Source organism: Carcharodon carcharias, chromosome 25 (genome assembly GCF_017639515.1).
Source record: "Carcharodon carcharias isolate sCarCar2 chromosome 25, sCarCar2.pri, whole genome shotgun sequence".
In the NCBI taxonomy this organism is placed as follows: Eukaryota; Metazoa; Chordata; class Chondrichthyes; order Lamniformes; family Lamnidae; genus Carcharodon; species Carcharodon carcharias.
Window position 1 is genome coordinate 11,278,203 of NC_054491.1, and position 22,814 is coordinate 11,301,016.

A 22,814-nucleotide genomic window follows, 5' to 3' on the forward strand; every position below is an offset into this window, starting at 1 on the left:
ATGGGATTAGAATAGTTAGTTACTTGTTTGACTGGCGCAGACTCGATGGGCCTTTTTCTGTGCTGTAGACCTCTATGACTCTGCGATATATTCTTAAATCTTTCTTCTTCTTACTATTTTTGTTCCTCTTAGAGGCCGGCAATGTTTTGAAGGTTTCTGTCTCCTTTACACTGTTGCGGGATTTCTCAGGGAAGAGGGCAGAACTGAGTGTAGAGTAGGCACAACTCCAATGCAGTGATGTCCAGGTCGCTTGACTCATTTTCCTTTGCACTAGCCCATTGGGCACCTAAACAGAAAGACTTGAAAAGAAACAAAACGTTGAGCCTATAGTGCCAGGACCCTACATACTAGAGAGTCTGATGGGGTCCTGATATTCAATTGGCAAATTCTCTTTCCAACAGCTTCCATCAGCCCCACTCCAAAGCAGCAAAGCAACATTTACCTCCTGCTCTCCATAAATCCTTGCTGCCAATGACTAGGAATACAGCTTCAAGTCTAAGAGATTGTTTGCCAAGCCCCTTTTGCCAGTAGTAGACTATTCCAGTGGCAGATTTATGCCAGTTGCCCCAAGCATGTTAATGTCTAGGACAGGAATTACATAGAAGAAATAGCACAGGAATAGGCCATTTAGCCCAAGTGATCTGTGCCGGTGTTTATTCCCCACATGAATCTCTGCTGTTACATTTACCTCGTCTCAGTTGTTCAGTATATCATTCTATTCCTTTTTCTCTCATGTCCTTGTGTTATTTCCTCATGAAAGCATCTCAGCTATTTGCCTTTGGTAGCAAGTTCTAACCACTCTCTTAGTAAATAAATTTCTCCTATTTCCCTTTTAGATTCATTAGCAACCATCTTATAATAATGGCTCCTGGTTTTGGCATTCTCCCACAAGTGGAACACTCTATCCACATCTACCCTGTTCAACACTTACATAATTTTAAAGATCTGCAATCAGGTCTCCTCTAAGCCTTTTCTTTTCTAAAAAAAAACAAAACAAAACCCTGACAGCTGAAATCTTCCAATTCTGGTAGCACCCTTACAAATTTGTTTTGCCCCTTCTATATCCTTTTTATCTTATGGAGACCAGAAGTGTGCACAGCACCATCAAAGTGCGGCCTGACCAGGGCCCAATACAATTCTAACACAACTTCACCACTTTTGAATTCCATGCCCCTAGAAATTAATCGCAGTGCTTTATTAACATTTTGAATTGTTTTGTTGACCTGTGCTGCTGTTTTTAAAGATTTCTTCGCCCCCTAGATTCCTTTGGGGGTTTCTGGCAGAAAATATTTGTAATTCAGCCTGGATAGACATTTCAGGTATACTGCTCCTGCCTAGTGCCAGGGAAATTTTGCTCTTAATGGCTTAATTTAAATAGGACTGTAATTGTCCGTCAGCGGAGATACTAGCAAGCTACCGACATGTAAAACTTTAAAATTCAAAGTCAACATGTTTTCCATTGCCAAAATTACCTGTACCACCCAGTCAGTAGAAAATTCAGGCCTATGTATTATTTCATAGTAAGACATATCACATAGAGACTTCTTTTGTTCTCCTGGGAAAAGGTAACTAGCAAAGCGATTGGCCCTGTCACTTAATAAAATATGAAAAAAAATCACTCTCTCAGCATCTTCCAATACTCACAGTGAGGTATCAGAGAGCATTCCCTTGTTTCTGTGAGTTACACCTATAAAACAAAGATTAAAGGACTATGTCCTCACAAAGTGGAAAAAAAATGAGCAGGGAGTATGCCATTTTTCCTATTGAGCAGAACACTTGACTCCAAATTAATGCAAACTGGAGAAAAGAATTTAGAACTGTTTTGAACTTATCTGAATCAGCTTATTTCAAATTGATTTTGTATTTGGTTTGTCCTTATAAATCGGAATGCGTTTTGGCTGCTCTTTCACTTCTGATGAGAGAGAATGCATCAGTGACACCGCATTCTGTTTGTCCAGGAGAACTTGTTATTACATTTGAAAGAGATTTATGAAACCAGTGCATTGTGCTGTTAATTAAGTGATTGTTCACTGTATTCCTAATTTTGCCATAGCAACAAGTCATATTACAGAGCAATAAGATTATCAATAACATCTCAAAAAATGAGATTATAGATATGGTACAGAGTCATATATTTCCAATTCCAGACAGCTATTGATGTTAGAAATTCTCATGTTTCAAGTATAGGTAATTCCATTAGTTCTTCCTTTTCCCAGATGATATATTCCTGCCTAGAGTTTATGTGGCAAACTTATATTGTGGGTTGGGAGGAAATCAGGGGCATTCTTTCCTTGATAGTACTAAATATAAAATGCATGTATAATTAGGAACATAGAAACAGGGGTGGGTCACTCAGGCCCTTGGGCGTACTCCATCATTCAATTATGGATCATGGCTGAAGTCACATCCATTTACCTGCCTTAGCCCCATAACACCTGACACCCTCATCTAACAAAAATCTATCGATCTCAGTCTTGGGAGCTCCAGTTGTTTCTTCGCACCCACCTCCTTCTATAGGCAATAGATCTCTGCTAACCTATATTTGAAGGGAAACGTGAACGTTCTTGCGGCTGTAAGAATTGGGCATGCGGAGACTGAAAGTCATGAGCTCCTCTATTAGCTTAATTTCTACTCACTCTGCAGTTTATATTCTTGAGGGAGGGACTGAGGGCGCCTTTAGTGCCACCCATCCATCAGTTTGTCCAGAACGAGCTTAAGTGCAGCATTAGTAAATTCAGCAATGAGAATCCTCTATTGTACAGGATTTTGCAGCTCAGAAACTATTTTACTTAGGTTGTAGGTGTGAATGCAGCTGATTTAATGGCTGATGTGGTCCCTTAAAGCATTATCGATTGTTCACTGCCTCATCAGCGTACAAAGTAAACTCGAGCTCATACTAAATAAGTACAACTACCAAACATTGATAAAGAATGCCTGCAGTGCATCATTTACCCCAGCTTTGAGGCAATTAGGAATTTTCAGGCTATACAATGGTAATTCATTGCTTGGTAGCACAGAACTTGAGCGCTGCTTAAAAAACAGATGTGCTGTCGAAGATTTGCATCTTACATTCATCAGGACAGACAGACAGACAGGCTTCAAATGAAGCAACAATTTATACTGCATGAGAAAAGGGTGCTTATTTGTTGGCCACTGTTTGTTGGTTGAAGCGTTTCCATGGAGAATGCACCAAGGAACTATTGTTCCCCATGCTTTTGTTTAATTAAAAAAGGTGCAATATCTGGACATGTTTTTCTGCTTGCAGAGGACAGGGCCCTCACATGAATATATGTAGCTTCTAGCAAGTGTAAGTGGGCTACCTTGCAAGCCTAACTGCTAATCATAAATTGGTTGTCAATGTAATTTTTAGCACATGTGGGATTGTTCAGCAAGTGCTGGCCAATCACGGAATCATATCTAATGTTAGCCTAAATAGATGGTGTTGCCATGGGTTCCCTTCTAGGCCCAGTTCTCACAAACATTTTCATCAGTTTTCATGAGAAACGCGCTTTGGATGGATTGACCCCTAACTTCCTATCCCTTGCATATTTCCAATACCTAGATGCCACGTTTGCTATATTTGAATATGCAGCTGCACGTAAGAATTTCCTCAAACACCTTAATGCACTCCATCCCATGCTCAAATTCATCTTTGAAATGGAGCAGTCTAACAAGCTTCCTTTCCTTAACGTGTTGGTTGAGAAATCCGCTAATGGATTGTCTACCACTGTGTACCAGAGGCCCACCCTCATTGGTCAACATTTGCATTGGGATTCCTGCAGTTGACATGCTATAAAATTGGCCTTATCAGCAACCTAGTAAAGAGGTCTGAGCCATTTGCTCACCATGCAAACTTGATGCCAAAATAGGGGGCATTAAAGCTATCCTGTGGGATAATAGCTACCCTGATCAGATCATCACTCGCAGTGTATTGTGGATACTCAGGTATTGGCCTAAGGCCATCACGTTCGGTCCTGAAAGGTGCTCAGTATACCTCAAACTATCCGGCAAGGGTAAGGTATCTCAAAAATTTGAGCAACAGGTGAAGCTAGAGATTTTGTGCTGCTACCATTAGCAACACGATTGGTATTTTCCACGAACAGGATGCTGCCATGAAGTCAAAAAGAAATGTTGCCTACCACACAAATGAGTGATGTAGTATATCAGTTTCAGCACCAGTATGATGACAGGTACATAGGACGCATGTTCCAATGACTTTTTAAAAATTCATTCATGGGATGTGGTCATCGCTGGCTAGGCCAGCATTTATTGCCCATCCCTAATTGCCCTTGAGAAGGTGGTGGTGAACTGCCTTCTTGATCCGCTGAAGTCCATGTGGTGTAGGTACACCCACAGTGCTGTTAGGAAGGGAGATCCAGGATCTTGACCCAGCAACAGTGAAGGGACAGTCATATATTTCCAAGTCAGGATGGTGAGTGGCTTGGAGGGGAACTTCCAGGTGGTGGTGTTCCCATGTATCTTCTGCCCTTGTCCTTCTTGATGGAAGTGGTTGTCAGTTTGGAAGGTGCTGTCTAAGGAGCCTTGGTGAGTTCCTGCAGTGCATCTTGTGTGTGGTACACACTGCTGCCACTGTGCATCAATGGTGGTGGAGACAGTGAATGTTTCTGGATGGGGTGCCAATCAAGCAAGCTGCTGTCTTTTGGATGGTGTTGAGCTTCTGGAGTGTTGTTAGAGCTGCACTCATCCAGGCAAGTGGAAAGTATTCCATCCCACCCCTGAATTGTGTCTTGTAGATGGTAGACAGGCTTTAGGGAGTCAGGAAGTGAGTTACTCAGCCGCTAACCTGTTCTTGTTGGCACAGTATTTAAATGGCTAGTCCAGCTTCTGGTCAATGGTAACCCCCAGGATATTGTAGCGGGGGATTTAGCAATGGTAATGCCATTGAATGTCAAGGGCGATGGTTAGATTCTCTCTAGTTGGAGATGGTTATTGCCTGGCACTTGTGTGGTTTGAATGTTGCTTGCCACTTGTCAGCCCAAGCTTGGATATTGTCCAGGTCTTGCTGAATTGGGACATGAATTGCTTGAGTGTCTGAGGAGTTGCGAATGGTGCTGAATGCTGGTGGATGGTATCAGGCAGCATGTCCCTTCAGCTGTTCACAATAGGCAGCGTCCGGGCCGTACTCAACCAGCACATGTATGTAAAACTGAGAACATAATGCCTAATGTTAAATGTGATCTTGTGATTGGGCAGCACTTGCTAAACAATCCTGAGTGTGCCGACAATTACATTGACACCCACTTTAAGGTTATCAGTCAGACTCACAATGTAGCTCACTTAGGCTTGCTAGAAGCTACATATATTCATATGCAGGGCCCTGTCCTCTGCAAGCAGAAAGAACATATCCAGACATTGAGGCTTTTTAATTAAACAAAAGCAAAGGGAACAATAGCTCCCTCTGCATTCTCCATGGCAACACCTTGATCAATCAGAGCTGACTGGCCAATCAATCAGCAATCTTTTCTCATGCAGTATAAATTATTGTTTTCTTTGAAATTTGGCATTCTTGCACCTGCCCTGAAACAGTGCAAGATGAAAAGCTTCAACAGCATGTCTCTCTTTTCAGCAATACACAATGTTAATTTCTTGAATCTAAGAAATAGAAACAAATTGGGGTTGAAGTTAGAAAACAAGGTTGGCTATATAGCTTCAGTTTGGCTGTTTGCTTTTATTTTTAGCATCCAATTATTAATTTTTCTTGAATACCAGAAGTAAAAACCCTCACAATATTTTGAACATAAAATTATGGAATTGTATTCATTGTAAACTCTGCCATAATTTCAGAAAGCTAAAATAGCAGAAAGTTATAAATAATGCAAATTATTTTATCTTACATTGTGACCCCCAAACTAAAAGACACAGGCACAGAATTAACGAGCCTCAAGCAAAACTTCAAATTAGAACACTTTTTCCTTGTAGGGGCATGGATATGAGGAATTGGGCATCAGCAAAAGCAATTAATGTTGTGTCATTTAACTCCTGTTTTATTAAAAAGGAAAGCTAGATGATCATCTGATTAATAATGGTATTCAAGGTTATAGAGATAAAAGGAAGAACCTGCATCAATTTTATTTCTCTCAAGATAGATAGATGCTCACATGCTTTGTGGAAGATCGTTTGCATTCTCCTAAAATCTTGGAAATGATTTCATGGTATGATCAGGGTTGAGAGCAGTTTGGCAGCAATGTTAACTGTAGCTCAGGAACTTGCAGGTTGATGCCACATTCTGGGCATGGGCACCGTTCCACCAGTCAAAGCATGCCATTACATAGGTTGGCACTGAGGCATGCACCATGATGGCATCAGATTCCGCTGCACATCTTTTTAGCCCAGTTAACAAAAATGGGCTAATGCCCCTGTTAAATGAGCAGAAAGAGGGAGTTGGCACACATACATTAACTGTTCTCTGGGTGTGAAATGGGTAGTAGTGGGTCAGCTGCCTGTTTCACATCTCAATCCAGTGTTCCATCTCCATGGGAACACCAGTTTTCAATCTCCATAGAGACAGGTAGGCTCTGCAGCAAGAACATTAGCTCATAAATATACATTCATGTATTTCTTTCTTCCACTCTTAGGAGGAAGTGACCATAATATGATAGAATTTACCCTGCAATTTGAGAGGAAAAAGCTGGAATCAAATGTAACGGTATTACAGTTAAATAAAGGCAACTACAGAGGCATGAGGGAGGAGCTGGCCAGAATTGACTGGGAGATGAGCCTAGCAGGAAAGACAGTGGAACAGTAATGGCAGGCATTTCTGGAAGTAATTTGAGAGACACAGCAAAAATTCATCCCTAGGAAGAAGAAGCATACTAAAGGGAGGACAAGGCAACTATGGCTGACAAGGGAAGTCAGGGACAGCATAAAAGCTAAAGAGAAAGCATACAATGCGGCGAAGAGCAGTGGGAAACCAGGGGATTGGGAAGCCTACGAAGACCAACAGAGGACAACTAAAAAAGAAATAAGGAGGGAGAAGATTAAATATGAGAGTAAACTAGCCATAGTTTAAAGGAAGATTGCAAGAGTTTTTTTTAGATATATAAAGGGTAAGAGAGAGGCAAAAGTGGACATTGGGCCGCTGGAAAATGACGCTGGAGAAGTAGTAGTGGGGAACAAAGAAATGGTGGAGGAACTGAATAGGTACTTTGCGTCAGTCTTCATGGTAGAAGACATGAGTAACATCCCCAAAGTTCAAGAGAGTTGGGGGGCAGAGGTGAGTATGATGGCCATTACCAAGGAGAAGGTGCTAGGAAAACTGAAAGGTCTGAAGGTGGATAAATCACCTGGACCAGATGGATTACACCCCAGAGTTCTGAAGGAGATAGCTGAAGAGATAGTGGAGGCATTAGTGGTGACCTTTCAGGAATTACTGGAGTCAGGGAGGGTCCCAGAGGACTAGAAAATCGCTAATGTAACCCCCCTGTTTAAGAAGGGAGTGAGGCAAAAGACAGGAAATTACAGGCCGATTAGCCTGACCTCAGCATGGTTTCATCAAGGGGAGGTCATGCCTGACAAATCTGTTAAAATTCTTTGAGGAGGTAATTAGTAGGTTAGACAAAGGAGAGCCAAAGGATGTTATCTACTTGGACTTCCAGAAGCCTTTGACAAGGTGCCGCACAGGAGGCTGCTCAGTAAGATAAGAGCCCGTGGTGTTAGAGGCAAGGTACTAGCATGGATAGAAGATTGGCTGTCTGGCAGGAGGCAGAGTGGGGATAAGGGGGTCCTTCTCAGAATGGTGGCCGGTGACTAGTGGAGTTCCGCAGGGGTCAGTGTTGGGACCACTACTTTTCACTTTATACATTAATAATCTAGATGAAGGAACTGAGGGCATCCTGGCTAAGTTTGCAGATGATACAGAGATGGGTGGAGGGACAGGTAGTATTGAAGAGGCGGGGAGGCTGCTGAAGGATTTGGACAGGTTAGGAGAGTGGACAAAGAAGTGGCAGATGGAATAAACATGGGGAAGTGTGAGGTCATGCACTTTGGTAGGAAGAATAGAGGCGTAGACTATTTTCTAAATGGGGAGAGAATTCAGAAATCTCGAGTGCAAAGGGACTTGGGAATTCTAGTCCAGGATTCTCTTAAGGTTAACTTGCAGGTTGAGTCAGTAATTAGGAAGGCAAATGCAATGTTGGCATTTATTTCGAGAGGACTAGAATATAAAAGCAGGGATGTGCTGCTGAGGCTTTATAAGGCTCTGGTCAGACCACATTTAGAATATTGTGAGCAATTTTGGGCCCTGTATCTCAGGAAGGATGTGCTGGCCCTGGAGAGGGTCCAGAGGAGGTTCACGAGAACGATCCCAGGAATGAAAGGCTTAACATATGAGGAACGTTTGAGGACTCTGAGTCTATACTTGATGGAGTTTAGAAGGATGAGGGGGGATCTGATTGAAACTTACAGAGTACTGAAAGGCCTGGATAGATTGGACATGGGGAAGATGTTTCCATTAGTAGGAGAGACTACGACCCAAGGGCACAGCCTCAGAGTAAAGACCTTTTAGAACAGAGATGAGGAGAAACTTCTTTAGCCAGAGAGTGGTGAATCTATGGAATTCATTGCCACAGAAGGCTGTGGAGGCCAGGTCATTGAGTGTATTTAAGACCGAGATAAATATGTTCTTGATTGGTAATGGGATCAAAGGTTACGGGGAGAAGGTGGGAGAATGGGGTTCAGCAACTTATCAGCCATGATTGAATGGCGGAGCAAACTCGATGTGCCGAATGGCCTAATTTCTGCTCCTATGTCTTATGGTCTTATGGTTTTATGGTCACTCAACATTTCTCCTCTATGTTCTTTTAAGGCCACTCAGTTTCATGCTTTTTGTAGTCTCTTCTGTTGCACCCTTACACTGTGCTTACCTCTTCCACCAAAGCCCATAGTCTTGGTGCACATCCAGTTCCCGTACAAATCCCTCCTCGGGGACATCCTGTGGATAGCACCCTGCCTTTGAACCAGTAGCTCCGGGTTTGAGTCCCAGGCCAGGACTTGATGGCCAAGGGAGGCGTGTTCATAATGCAACCAAACAAGATGATTATCAACCAGCAAATCCTTTCAACACACGCCAATGGTAGACAGTAAGAGCAGGTGAGATTCCTAGTCAGCCATGTGATGGAAAGAATAGACTCATAGACATTTACAGCACAGAAGGAGGCCACTCAGTCCATAGTGTCCATGCCAGTTAACAAAGATCTGACAACATTTTCCAGCGCTTGGCCCATAGCCCTGGAAGCTATGGCAATGCAAGTGAATATTTAAATGCTTCTGAAATGTTACAAGAGTTTCTGATTCAACTACCCTTTCAGGCAGTGAGGTCCAGACTCCCACCACCCTTTGGGTGAAAAGATTTCTCTTCTTCCCCTCTTAGCCTTCTACCTCTTACCTTAAATCTATGCCCCCTGGCTATTGACCCCTCTACTTATGGAAAAAGTGCCTTCTTATCCACCCTATCTATGCCCCTCATAATCTTATACACCTTTATCAGGTCCCCTCTCAACCTTTGCTTCTCCAAGGAAAAGAACCCCAGCCTATCCAATCTTTCTTCATAGCTCAGACCCTCCAGGCAGCATCCTGGTAAATCTCTTCTGTACCCCCTCCAGTGCAATCACATCTTTGCTATAATGTGGTGACCAGAACTGTTCGCAGTACTCCAGTTATGGCCTAACCAGCAATTTGTACAGTTCCAGCATAACTTCCTTGCTCTTATATTCTATGCCTCAGCTAATAAAGGCAAGTATCCCATGTCTTCTTAACCACCTTATCTACCTGCCCTGCTACCCTTAGGGATAGGCACACCAAGGTCCCTCTGATCTTTAGTACTTTCCAGGGTCCTACCCTTCATAGTGTAATCCCTTGCCTTGTTAGCCCTCCCCAAGAGCATTATCTCACACTTTTCTGGATTGAATTCCATTTGCCGCTGCTGTGCCCACCTGACCAGTCCATTGAGAGCCTCCTGCAGTTTACAACTATTCTCCTCACTATTTACCACCCTACTAATTTTTGTGTCATCCATGAACTTCTTGATCATACATACCCCCTACATTTAAGCCCAAATCATTTATGTGCACCACAAACAGCAAGGGCTCCAGCACTGAGCCCTGTGGAACCCCACTGGAAACAGACTTCTAGTCACAGAAATATCACCCTACCCTTACCCTCTGCGTCTTGCCCCTCAGCCAATTTTGGATCCACATGCCACTTTGCCTTGGATCCCATGGGTTCTTACTTTCTTGACCAGAGGTACCTTATCAAAAGCCTTGCTAAAGTTCATGTAGACTACACCAAGTGCATTGCCCTCATCAACACTCCTAGTTACCTCTTCAAAAAATTCAGTCAAATTTGTCAAATGCAACCTTCCCTTAACAAACCCATGCTGACTATCCCTGCTTAATCCGTGTCTCTCCAAGAGCAGATATATCCTGTGTCTCAGAATTCTTTCTAGTAACTTCCCTACCACTGAGGTTAGACTGACTGGCCTGTAATTTCCTGGTCTATCCCTTCCTCCCATTTTTAATAATGGGACAACATTAGCAGTTCTCCAGTCCTCTGGCACCTCACCTGTGGCCAGAGAGGATTTGAAAATTACTACTAGGGTCCCTGACATCTCTTCCCTTGCCTCCCTCAACAGCCTGGGATACATCTCATCCGGGCCTGTGGATTTATCTACTTTTAAGGCCGCTAAATCCACCAGTACCTCCTCTCTATCTATGTTAATTTCCTCTAATATTTCACGGTCCTCCACCTTGATGTCTATGCCTGTGTTGTCCTTTTTCATTTTGAAGACTGATGCAAAGTATTCATTGAGGACTGTACCCATATCTTTTGGGTCCACACACAGATTACCTCTATGGTCCCTGATTGGCCCTACTCTTTCCCTAATTATCCTCTTGCTCTTTATATATTTAGAAACCCCTTTGAGTTTTCCTTTATCCTACCAACCAATGCTTTCTTATGCACTCTCTTAGCTTTCTTAACTTCCTTTTTAAGTTCCCCACTGCACTTTTTATAATCTTCTAAGGACTCTGCTGTACTGAGCTTTTGGTATCTGCCATAAACTTCTCTTTTTCTCTTAATCCTAGTCTTTATGTCCCTTGACATCCAGGGTTATTCGGACTTGGTTCCCCCTTTGTCTTTATGGGAACATATTTGCCCTGTACTCTCGTTATTTCCTCCTTGAATGCCTTCCACTGCTTTGAGAGTTTTATCTGCAAGTAGCTGCTCCAGTTCACTTGTGCCAAATCATATCTCATCTTCGTAAAATTCACATTTCCTCAGTTTAGAACTTTTATCCCCAGCTAAACCTTATCCTTTCCCATAGCTATCCTAAATCTAACCGAGTTACGGTCACTATCTCCAAAATGCTCCCCTACTGATACGCCTTCAAACTGCCTGGGCTCATTTCCAACTATTAGGTCCAGAACTGCTTCCTCCCTTGTTGGGCTTTCTGCGTACTGGCTAAAAATGTTCTCCTGGATGCAACTTAAGAATTTTGCTCCCTCACTAGCTTGCACACTAAAGCTATCCCAGTTAATAGTTGGGTAGTTAAAGTCCCCTACTATTACTGCTTTATTATTCTTACACTTCTATGAAATTTGACTACATATTTGATCCTCTATCTCTCCCTGACTGTTTAGGAGCCTGTAGTACACACCCAACAGCGTGTTTGCCCCTTTTGTGTTTTCACTTCTACCTGTATGGCCTCATTTGATGATCCTTCCAACATATCATCCCTCCTCACTACTACAATTGATTCCTTGATCAATATTGCAATGCCCCCTCCTCTTCTATCTTCCTCCCTATCTTGTCTGAATACCCTACAACCGGGAACGTTGAGCTGCCAATCCTGCCCTTCTCTTAGCCAAGTCTCGGTCATAGCTATGATACCATACATCCATGTGCCTATCTGTGCCTCCAGCCACATGGAAGATCAGAATGATGTGCAGTAACACCGCACACTAATGTGTAAAATGACGTGCAGTGATGTCAGGCATGCATCCCGATGTTACCACGCATTATTCTGATCTTCCGTTTGGCGGGCGGGGACCGGAGTCGGCTGCGCTTCTGCCGAACTGTCAAAGGCCTGTTAAGGCCATTAATTAACTAATTTACCAAATTAACAGGACTGCCCGTCCGAGCTTAAGGTTGGCGGGTGGGGGGCAGGCGAAGAGCCCAGGCGGCCTTCGCATTTTTCATGGAACCTCATCCACGGGTGGGATGAGGTTTCATGAAGGGTTTATAAATTAATAAATATTTTTCAAACATTTGATAAACATGTCGCAGCTCTGTGATGCTGTCACATGAGGGGACATGTGTAAATGATTTTTCACTTTCTTTCACGCCGAACAGAAAATTCAGCCCGTAGACTAGATAAGAAAGGAGTTTAGCAAGGCTAAATGGGATATGCTTTAATGCAAGGAGTGTGAGGAATAAGACAGACAAGCTGGGAGGCAGTTGCATAGTGGTACGTCACTGGAGACCCAGGGTAATGCTCTGGAGAATCTCACCATGACAGATGGTGAAATTTGAATTCAATAAAAATCTGGAAGTTAAAGTCTATTAATGACCATGAAACCATTGTCAATTGTCAGAAACAAAACCCTATCTGGTTCACTAATGTCCTTTAGGGAAGGAAATCTGCCATCCTTACCTGGTCTGGCTCACATGTGATGTCAGACCCACAGAAATGTGGTTGACTCTTAACTGCCCTTTGAAATGGTGCTACTCAGTAGTATCAAACCACTAAAAAGCAAACACCACCACCTAGAAGGGCAAGGGCAGCAGACACATGGGAACACTGCCACCTGGAAGTTCCCTTCCAAGCCACTCGCCATCCTGACTTGGAAATATATCACCATTCCTTCACTGTCACTGGGTCAAAACCCTGGAACTTCCTCTTTAACAGCAGGGTGTACCTACACCATTTGGAATGCAGCAATTCAAGAAGACAGCTCACCACCACTTTCTCAAGAGCATTTAGGGATGGGAAATAAATGCTGGCTTAGCTAGCGATACCCACAGCCCATGAATGAATAAAACAAATGCTGACTCAACAGCAACAGCTTATATTTATATGGTCTCTTTAATGTGGTCAAACATGCCTCTCAGAAGTATATTATCAAACAAAATTTGACAATGAACTACATGAAGAGATGTTAGGAGAGACGACCAAATGTTTGGCCAAAGAGGTAGGGATGTCTTAAAGGAGGGGCAGAGAGGCTGAGAGATTTATGGGAAGAATTACTGAGGTTAAGTCCAAGGGAACTGAGAGCATGATCACCAATAGCAGAGTAATTAAAATAGGGCATGCAAGAGGCCAGAATTGGAAGGAGCCAGGGATTTTGGTAGATTGTAATGTTTTTGTCAAAATGGCAGGTGGGCTACAATTTTCATCCTATATTTTGGGAAACTGTAGTGTTGAGGTTGGGCCACGATTTGTCCATGTGGAATCCCTGTCAACATTTCTTCCTTAACTAATGCCCCCAAAAACAGATTGACCACATCTGCTGTTTGAGGGCAAATTCCGTGTGCAAATCGGAAACTGTTTCTGTCTACATAACAGCAGTAACTGCACTTCAAAACTAATTCACCTGATGCACCTTGGAACTCCCTGAGCAAATGATAAAGCGTGAACTTTCTCTTTCTAGGTTGCATGGTTGGATTAATGTTCTGCTGTCTTCTTCCATTACCTTCGGAGAGTAATTTCACTGAACTGTATCTGTCTTGGAATGTGGCCAATGGTTATTTGCCTCTTTTAGGAGATTAAAAAAGTCGAGTAAAGTGACTGTGACAGTGCAGAATATCTAAGGCCTGTAGAAAAGCCAAATGACCTTATTTCATTTTTTTTATGTACAATAACAATTTGATGAGGAAAGGAACAGCTGCCTGAAAGACATGAGTTTGTAAAAACAACCATTAGGTGGGGTCGATTTTAACTTTGTCCCGGCATGTGAATGGGTGATAATGAATTGCAACTGAGTTTACATCTCTCCCAATTTTACCTCTAATAAAGTCAGCAGGCGGAAATTTCCCTGAATTGCACCAAGTGCGGTGGCAACCGTGTAAAAAGACATTTTTCCCGCCAGCCGCAAGGGCGGGTTTTTGCGCCTTATCATCCGCTTCCCACCTCATTAATTATGCAGCCACAGGAAACATGCCATCTCATTGGCGGACAGCCTCTGAATCACCCGCAGCGCCATTACCTCATTGTTTCCTCGCTCCAGGTGCATATCTAAAGTGCAGCCACGCACACAGTTCTCAGTGCTTGCAGCCCAGGACTGCTCCAGTGAAGACGTGGCCCTGAAAGCCACAAGGAGTTCGGTGACCCATTACTGGAATACCTTTTGGAGGCCCACCGTGATGTCCTCCACCGCTGCTCTGGCCGCAGGAGGTCCAGCAATCTCACCACCCCGGCTTGGGAAGCGCTGGCAGTGGTGGTCAGTGCCAACACCACCCTAAAGAAGTTGACCATGCAGTGCAGAAAGAGGATGAATGATCTCATCCATGCTTTCAGGGTAAGGCAACCATCTCATCACTCTAAGCTCACACATTGAAACATCTCACTCACTGCCAACCAAATGGACATTTGTCTGGAGACTGCCTCCTCAGCCCTCACCATCTTGAGGCCACTTGCACAGATCAAGATGTGCCCCCACACACACTCTGGGATATCCCCTTCCTCAGTACAGCTCTCACCCTGTAAGCCCTCACCCTGAAGCCTTTTGTCCTTGCCTGAGGTCACTTCTCCCCCTTCCCCAAGCAAGCCATAGCCCTGCAGCTGTTGAAAAGCCACCCCCACCTTACTGCTGGTCTGGTAGGTAGGGACCTGCCCACGACCCTCCCTAAAAGCGATGTGGTGCTGCCTGCGAAGACTGGCACAGATGACCATGAGTGCTGCCTGAAGCAAGGTGGGCAAACAAACCTCGGAGTCCTGGGTGAAGTGCAGGTCACCAGGTACCCATCGCTTATGTAATGTTGTGAAACACATCGGTGTGAACTCATGATCCAGCGTGGGGGGGATGATTCCGGCGAGCAGGGCTTATAATGAGGTTCGAATGTATTGAAGTTAGCTTCCCTGTGTGCGGTAATGAGAAAAGCAGCACACTATCGATGAGTGGAGCAAACGATCGCAAACTGGTTTTACAATGACGTGAAACAAATTTTTGCAATTTCCTGATATTTTTCGCGATGGCGCCTGCTGCAGATGGTAGCAGAAAATCCCGGCTATCATTTCACCTTATTTGTTTTCATAAAGCGGACTCGAGTGTTCACTCGGGGAATGACATCCCAGAGCATATTGATAGGGACAGACTTGACGAAAAATGAAAGAGTGACTGTCCCTTAGTATACTGGGAAAGTTATATTTGAATTAGTGCTGTTTCTGGTTTATGTCTATGACCAGGTGCTGAATTTTTCTGGTCCCACGGGAGGTGGACTTGGAGGCAAGCCTGGAAGCAAAGTCTGAGTATATCACAGAAATACCTGGAAAAACTTAGCAGGTCTGGCAGCATTGGCGGAGAAGAGCAAAGTTGACATTTTGAGTCCTCATGACCTTTCAACAGAACTAAGTAGAAATAGGAAAGGGGTGAAATATAAGTTGGTTTAAGGGAGGGGGGGTGGGAAGAAGGTGGGGGGGCCGTTGTTGGGACAAGCAAGCAGTGATAGGAGGAGATAACCAAAAGATGTCACAGACAAAAGAACAAAGAGGTGTTGAAGGTGGTGATATTATCTAAAAGAATGTGCTAATTAAGAGTGGAGAGCAGGACAAGCAAGGTAGCTCTAGTGGGGGTGGGGTGAAATAAACCATGGGTGGAATACATTTAAAAATAATAGAAGTAGGTGGGAAAATAAAAAACTATATAAATTATTGGAAAAAACAAAAGGGAGGGGGAAGGAACAGAAAGGGGCTGGGGATGGAAGAGGGAGTTCAAGATCTAAAGTTGTTGAACTCAATATTCAGTCCGGAAGGCTGTAAAGTGCCTAGTCAGAAGATGACGTGCTGTTCCTCCAGTTTGCGTTGAGCTTCACTGGAACAATGCAGCAAGCCAAGGACAGACATGTGGGCAAGAGAGCAGGGTGGAGTTTTAAAATGGCAAGCGACAGGAAGATCTGGGTCATGCTTGCGGACAGACTGAAGGTGTTCTGCAAAGCAGTCACCCAGTCTTCTGTCTGTCCGCAAATGTGACCTGGACCTCCCTGTCGCTTGCCATTTTAACACTCCACCCTGCTCTCTTGTCCACATGTCAGTCCTTGGCTTGCTGCATTGTTCCAGTGAAGCTCAACACAAACTGGAGGAACAGCACCTCATCTTCTGACTAGGCACTTTACAGCCTTCCGGATTGAATATTGAGTTCAACAACTTTAGATCTTGAACTCCCTTCTCCATCCCCACCCCCTTTCCGTTTCTTCCCCCTCCCTTTTGTTTTTTCCAGTAATTTAGAGAGATTTGTCTTTTCCCACCTATTTCCATTATTTTTAAATGTATTCCACCCATGGTTTATTTCACCCCACCCCCACTAGAGCTACCTTGCTTGTCCTGCTCTCCACTCTTAATTAACACATTCTTTTAGATAATATCACCACCTTCAACACCTCTTTGTTCTTTTGTCCATGACATCTTTTGGTTATCTCCTCTTATCACTGCTTGCTTGTCCCAACAACCACCCCCCCCCCCCCTTAAACTAGCTTATATTTCACCCCTTTCCTATTTCTATTTAGTTCTGTTGAAAGTCATGAGGACTCGAAACGTCAACTTTGCTCTTCTCCGCCGATGCTGCCAGACCTGGTGCGTTTTTCCAGGTATTTCTGTTTTTGTTTTGGATTTCCAGCATCCAGAGTTTTTTCTTTTTATCTCTGAGTATATCACATTGGGTCAGTTACATGATGCATTCCTGCCCTTGAGTGCTCTTGCCTAAGGCCTGTTCAACTTGATTTTCAAGTTGGGCTGAAAAAGTGCACCCAGTGATGCTGGCCGAAACACGTTAGAATCTTATTTAATATTTAAACTGGAGTCCTGATGCGGTCTCCATACACTGATGGGCAGAATATGTACCACATTCACTCCTCCTGTTCATACTATGCATTGAGCGGCCACTGCAGGACGGTCCCAAAACTTGCCAAGCTATGCTTTTGTAAAACATAAAAGGGATAAGGAGGAGCATTCATGTTAGTCCTGACTCCACAAAGATCTTCCAGTCTGCTGCTGGCCCATTTATAAAGAAAGACTTTGGATAATGTCCTTTAGGGAAGGAAAGCTCCCATCCTTCCCTGATCTGGCAGTCATGTGACTCCAGACCCACAGCAATGTCTTAAGTGACTCTTAAAATGCCCTCTGAACAAGGGCAATCAGGGATGGGCAATAATTGCTGGCCTAGCCAGTGATGCCCACATTACATGAACGAATAAAAAAAAATCCCAAAGCGCTTTATAGACGATGAAGTAATTTTGAACTGTCACGACTGTTGTAATGTAATAAACATGGTAGTAAATCTGCTCATGCAAAGCTCCCCCCAAACGGCAATGTGATAATGATCAGATAATCTATTTTTTAGCGAGGTTTGTTGGTCCATGCCATAAAATGTGTTACATCAAATATCATTAAATGAAATTAAATATAATTTTCTTGCTTTAAAAAGGGGTCAGAAATCAAGATGGAGTAAGAAAGACAGGCCTCCCCTGGTTTTTACACTTGATCTGAACCCAAATTCCTTGCAAAATTTTAATCACATCACTAGAGAGACTAAGCAGTATATAGTAATGTTGCAATGCCCAGAATGTGCTGCAGAGGACTAAAAATGTAACTCCTTCTTGTACTGAACATATAAAAATGGATGTCCTGCTGCAAGCTGGCAGTCTGTATAATGTATCAGCTTATGGCTGATTATAGTTAAAAGAAGATTGAAATTGGTCATTTAATTTTATGGAAGCTGGCAGCGTCCCAGACTGTCAGTCGTACATTGAGTAGAGCTGGAAAATGTTCCATTCAATCTTAAATTGCTGGGATAAAATAATCACTGTAGCAATGAGCAAACCACCAAATAGTGTGGCTGACACCTTGTACAACACTAATATCTCCGCTAGGCCATGGTAGCTGTTTTAAAAAAGCTGGTGCTGAGACAATGACATTAAAGAAACACATATAATAACAGAAAAAAAAAGACACAAAAATTTGAGGTTTGCGAAAAAGAAACAATTGCTTGGTTAAAATGCAAATTATACATGTAGAACAATTATGAACATTCTATTAATCTGAATCCAAGGAGTTTCTATTAATCTGAATCCAAGGAGCAATTAAACACTTATTTTTCTGCAATGAATGATGGCAACATTTCAATAAGACACCATTTGCTACTTCAAGGAAACTTGACTTGGTTAACAGAAACCATTATACATGGTGTGTGCTGGATTGGATTACACAAAATGAATGCTGTTAGCAATGTGTTGTGGCAGTTTATGACAGCTAAGTGATTTAACTGACTTTAGTAACTCTAACCACTGCATTACATCTTTGTATAAAGAGCCTACAAACGCCAGAAAAAGTGACAGTGGCTCGTGACTTCATGAGAATGTAATCTTATTATGCATCAATTAGTTTCAAGTTATGGATTGCAACTGCCAGGATCCATATTCCCATGCCATTTATTTATACAGCAGATCTTGTTGTTTTCATGTTTTTTTTTTATTGTGTTGGTGAGTATTGTGCATAATTCAATTGAAGGAGGATTGATTACTTTCACTGCAGTTACTTTTCTCTGGTGTCGATCAATAGTCATCCTTCCCCATGACTGGATTAAAAGGCGTGCTTAGATAAAGTCCTGTTTGCTATTCCATATCATTTATACTCACTGAAGGCCACAGTAGTGAACCGGGGTCCTGTGTCATGAAGGGCAATATTCTAGGAGTTCCTAGAGGTCCAGTAGAAGTAAGGACTAGGCTAAGAGTCAATTTGACATGCAATCTTGATAAAAATTCAGCATAAAAACATACATATTGGCTATTGGGTGAAGGCCAAGTGCAGTTTAGGTTGATTATTGCTAATTCTTCTGTAGCTGATGTTATCTGTAATATATGAAAAAAAATCACACCTAGCAAGTATCATTGACTCATCTATTTGTTGATAAGTGGATAGCTTGGAGAACTAGCATAGATACAAAGGGTCAATTGGCTTCCTCCTGTATTCAAAATTCTCAATAAATATCTTTTGATTCACCAGAAGCAACATTAGGGAGGGAGGGATCTGCTAAAATAACAAACATACTTCAAGATCACTTCAGTGAAACTGTTACAGTGAAAGTGTGTTATTTTCTTGCTGAAACCTCCCAGCATCAAGAACCCTTCATTTTGAGAAGCAAACTTCTTTGTATTTAGGAAGGAAGGTCAAATTCAGAGGTTTACTTAACATAAGCACGTTTGGTAATTATTTTGGCAGCTGCCATGGTCACAGCTGAGATTACCTCTGGACAAGCCTGAACCCAGGTTGCAACCTAACTTGATAGATCCTAACTTTTACTTGTCTGTTTAGATGGAGTGTAAGCTGCTGAACAGTCATAGGAGTCAGCTAATGAACTTTTAAGAAAAGTAAAACATTTATTCAACAAGAAAAGATGAACTATATTACAATTCTCCTTCACTCACAACTACTCCTTTACAGATATATACAGATTTGGAAGGATAACACAAATTACAAAAGCTATCTTATACTCTGATATTCACAGTAAGTACACAGTCCATGTAAACCAATAGGCACCCTGTAGTCAGACACAGCACACTCTGAAACCAAGTGACAGATGCCACCTCAACCATATGCTATCGATCACTCCCCCCGACGCTTGTCACACTGTGAGTCAACCAGTCTCACTGAACTCTGTCTTTTACATGAGGGTTTCCAATCCCCACTTTCAAAGAACTCACTTTGGAATGTTCTCCCAAACCGATGCTTTCTCTCAGATGCCTTCTGCAAGGGTTCACCTCCAAGGTTTTGAACTCTCCCTCTGATGTTCCTCTCCCGTGGGTCACCACGTGCATTCAAGCTTTCTTCCACACTCTCTCACCGACTTAGCCGTCAACAGTACCATTGCTTCACATGCCCATAGCAAAGAGTTACAGACTTTCAGTTGTCTCTTTGGGCATTCCGGCCTCTTGCAAAGTTCTCACTTTAAATGTGCTTTCTGCAGCTTTTATCTTCTTACATCTGAAGCTTGGAGCCTTTCTCTCTGCCCCTCACTCTTAACCTTACTTAACAGGGCATCTTACAGGTTCCTGTCTTTCCTTTGACTGGAAGGTCTGCTTGGGACTTATTCCTGTTGCTCTGCCCTGGATTTTGGGGTATTTTCTTTAGATTAGGATTTGCTATCTATCTCCTTTGTTCCAGTCTTTCCTTGCAGTTATTTTCAAAACCAAATGAGCTCAAACAGCTTCCAAATCAAGCTAAAAGCAAAATACTGCAAATGCTGGAAACAAAAACAGAAAATTTTGGAAAAACTCAGCAGGTCTAACAGCATCTGTGGAGGGAAAGACAGAGTTAATGTGTCGAGTCCATATGGCTCTTCTTCAAGCTGCTGTTTTTAATTCTTCTGTATGTGCCTATGGGAGGGAGCTGTCTCTCTGGGCCCCTGTTGCTGGGCAACAATCCAGTTTCTCTACTCTTGTTTATTTAATTTAGCTGCAACAGTCATAAAACTTCCATTAGAAATGCAGGTACCTTTTAAAGTAAGACTAAAACTCAATTTGACCTTTTCTTAACAGACAGATACAGAAATACAAATCAAATCATTAAAGTTAAAACTCATTCCTGACACATACAAATACAAATATAACTTACTTATACTATCTCTATTTCCTAACAGACCTGTAATCACAAAAGGTGTATTCTAGATGAGGGACCAAGGAAATGATCTAAACATATTTCCGTAACAGAAGCTAAGGCATCAATTTATGCCAATTTAAAGCACACTTTTTTTGCCGTACAGTAAACTATGGCCCAGATTTTATGGTAAGTGATGAACAAATGCCACTAGCCTTTCAGTACACATACACTAGTCCACACACTTTCTACAGGCTTTTGGACTGGAACTTGCTGTGACTAGAAAACTATTTCAGTGTGATACCCCCTAAAGAGGATGCTGGACATGTGTGAGTAATGCCAGCAACTGCATACCTCCTTTATCAAGCAGACGAATACTGACCACTGAGCAACGCAGAATCATCTCAGAAATGCCAATTAGGAATACCTGATTCAATGTAAAATCATATACAGAAATCAAAATGAAATGAGGGAAAGAAAGATGGGATAAAGAAAGAGAAATAGAATGAACAGAAGAAAAATTGAAAGAATGAGACCCCACACTTGTAAAGGGTAATTTCCAGTGCCAGGGAGGTCGTTTGTCAGTAATTAAGATTTAGCACACTGTTAAAAATGTACTTACACTAAATGAATTAGTTGGCTAGATACAGTTCCAAATTTTTGAATGGCAACTCTCTTGGTGAGACGTTTGAAAAGTGATGCTTCCATAGGAGCAGAGAAACTTGAACAGCAACTTTTTGGTTTTCGCATTTAAGTGTGCATATGCAGTTGGCAAATGGTGCTGTCTAATTTACTGTTTAATAACAGTGAGTGCTGTTAGCCTTACGATTACTTCTACCACAAACTCTGGGCCATTGTGTATCAAATTTCTTTGCAATCTAAATCATTTCCTGATGACCTGCAGGGTACTACTTTATGAGTGTCTGCACTAAGACAGCAGAACTCTCCTGACAAAGGTAAGCCAAAGAGGTTGTCATTTTTATCTTGGAGTACAAAGCAACCAAACGATAATCTACAGGAAAGCTAGTTGCAGCACAACAGGTAAAAGTTAACAGTTCTTGATCTCTGTATGTTGAGTCAGTAACTATGAATACCTTTAGATGTGTAAAAGATAAAGTATGAGCAGAAACTATGGATAAGCTTGCGGTCAGTAACCATTCTGTTCACTAAATTATTGACTATCACAAGATGTCGCCATTAAAAATGTACAGGTATCTTGCCAAGAGTTGTTCCTCTTCTAGTTGCTGCCAGCAACAAGCCCCCAGAGAATCTGATCCAATCTAAATAATAGCCGATTTCACTTCATCCACGAGAGAAAGAGGAGGCATATTTTCCTCAACATTTCTAGATGAGCAGGGTCATCCAGCATTTGGAGGCATTTTTGACTTTCTGCAATAGTGTAAAATGAGTGATAGTGAGTGACGAACTGTTGTACATTTCTCTCCATTATCATTTTCATTGAAGCCACCTTTCCCCCCACATCACTGACCCCTCCGCCACCCTCCAACATTCCCTCCCTCATCCATCACTCCCTCCCCATGCTTCACTACTTCCCCCATTAACCGTACTCTTCCCCCATTCACCACTTCCTCCGCTATCCATCATTCCTCCCCCATCCACACTAGCTTGCCTATTCAGCATTCTCTCCCACAATGCGTCGCTCCCTACCCCCAACCAAATACTCTCTCCCGCCCATCATTCAGCTTCAGTGCACCACTCCCTCCTTCCATCACTACTCCTTAATACTCCCAACCACTGCTCCCACATCTATCTCGCCTCACTCAGTCAACACTCCCTACCCCCCTCCAAACCTCCAAAACCCGCCGCTCATTGGTCCCTCACCCCACCAATCCACCACACCCATCCCCGATCACCACTCTGTAACCCCAATCCACTGATCTCCCCAACCTCTCAAAAAAATAATCCCCTTCCCCATTGCCAAAATTCTTTACTTATCTGACGGCCACCAGGACTGCAGTAACAGCCCAATCCTCGA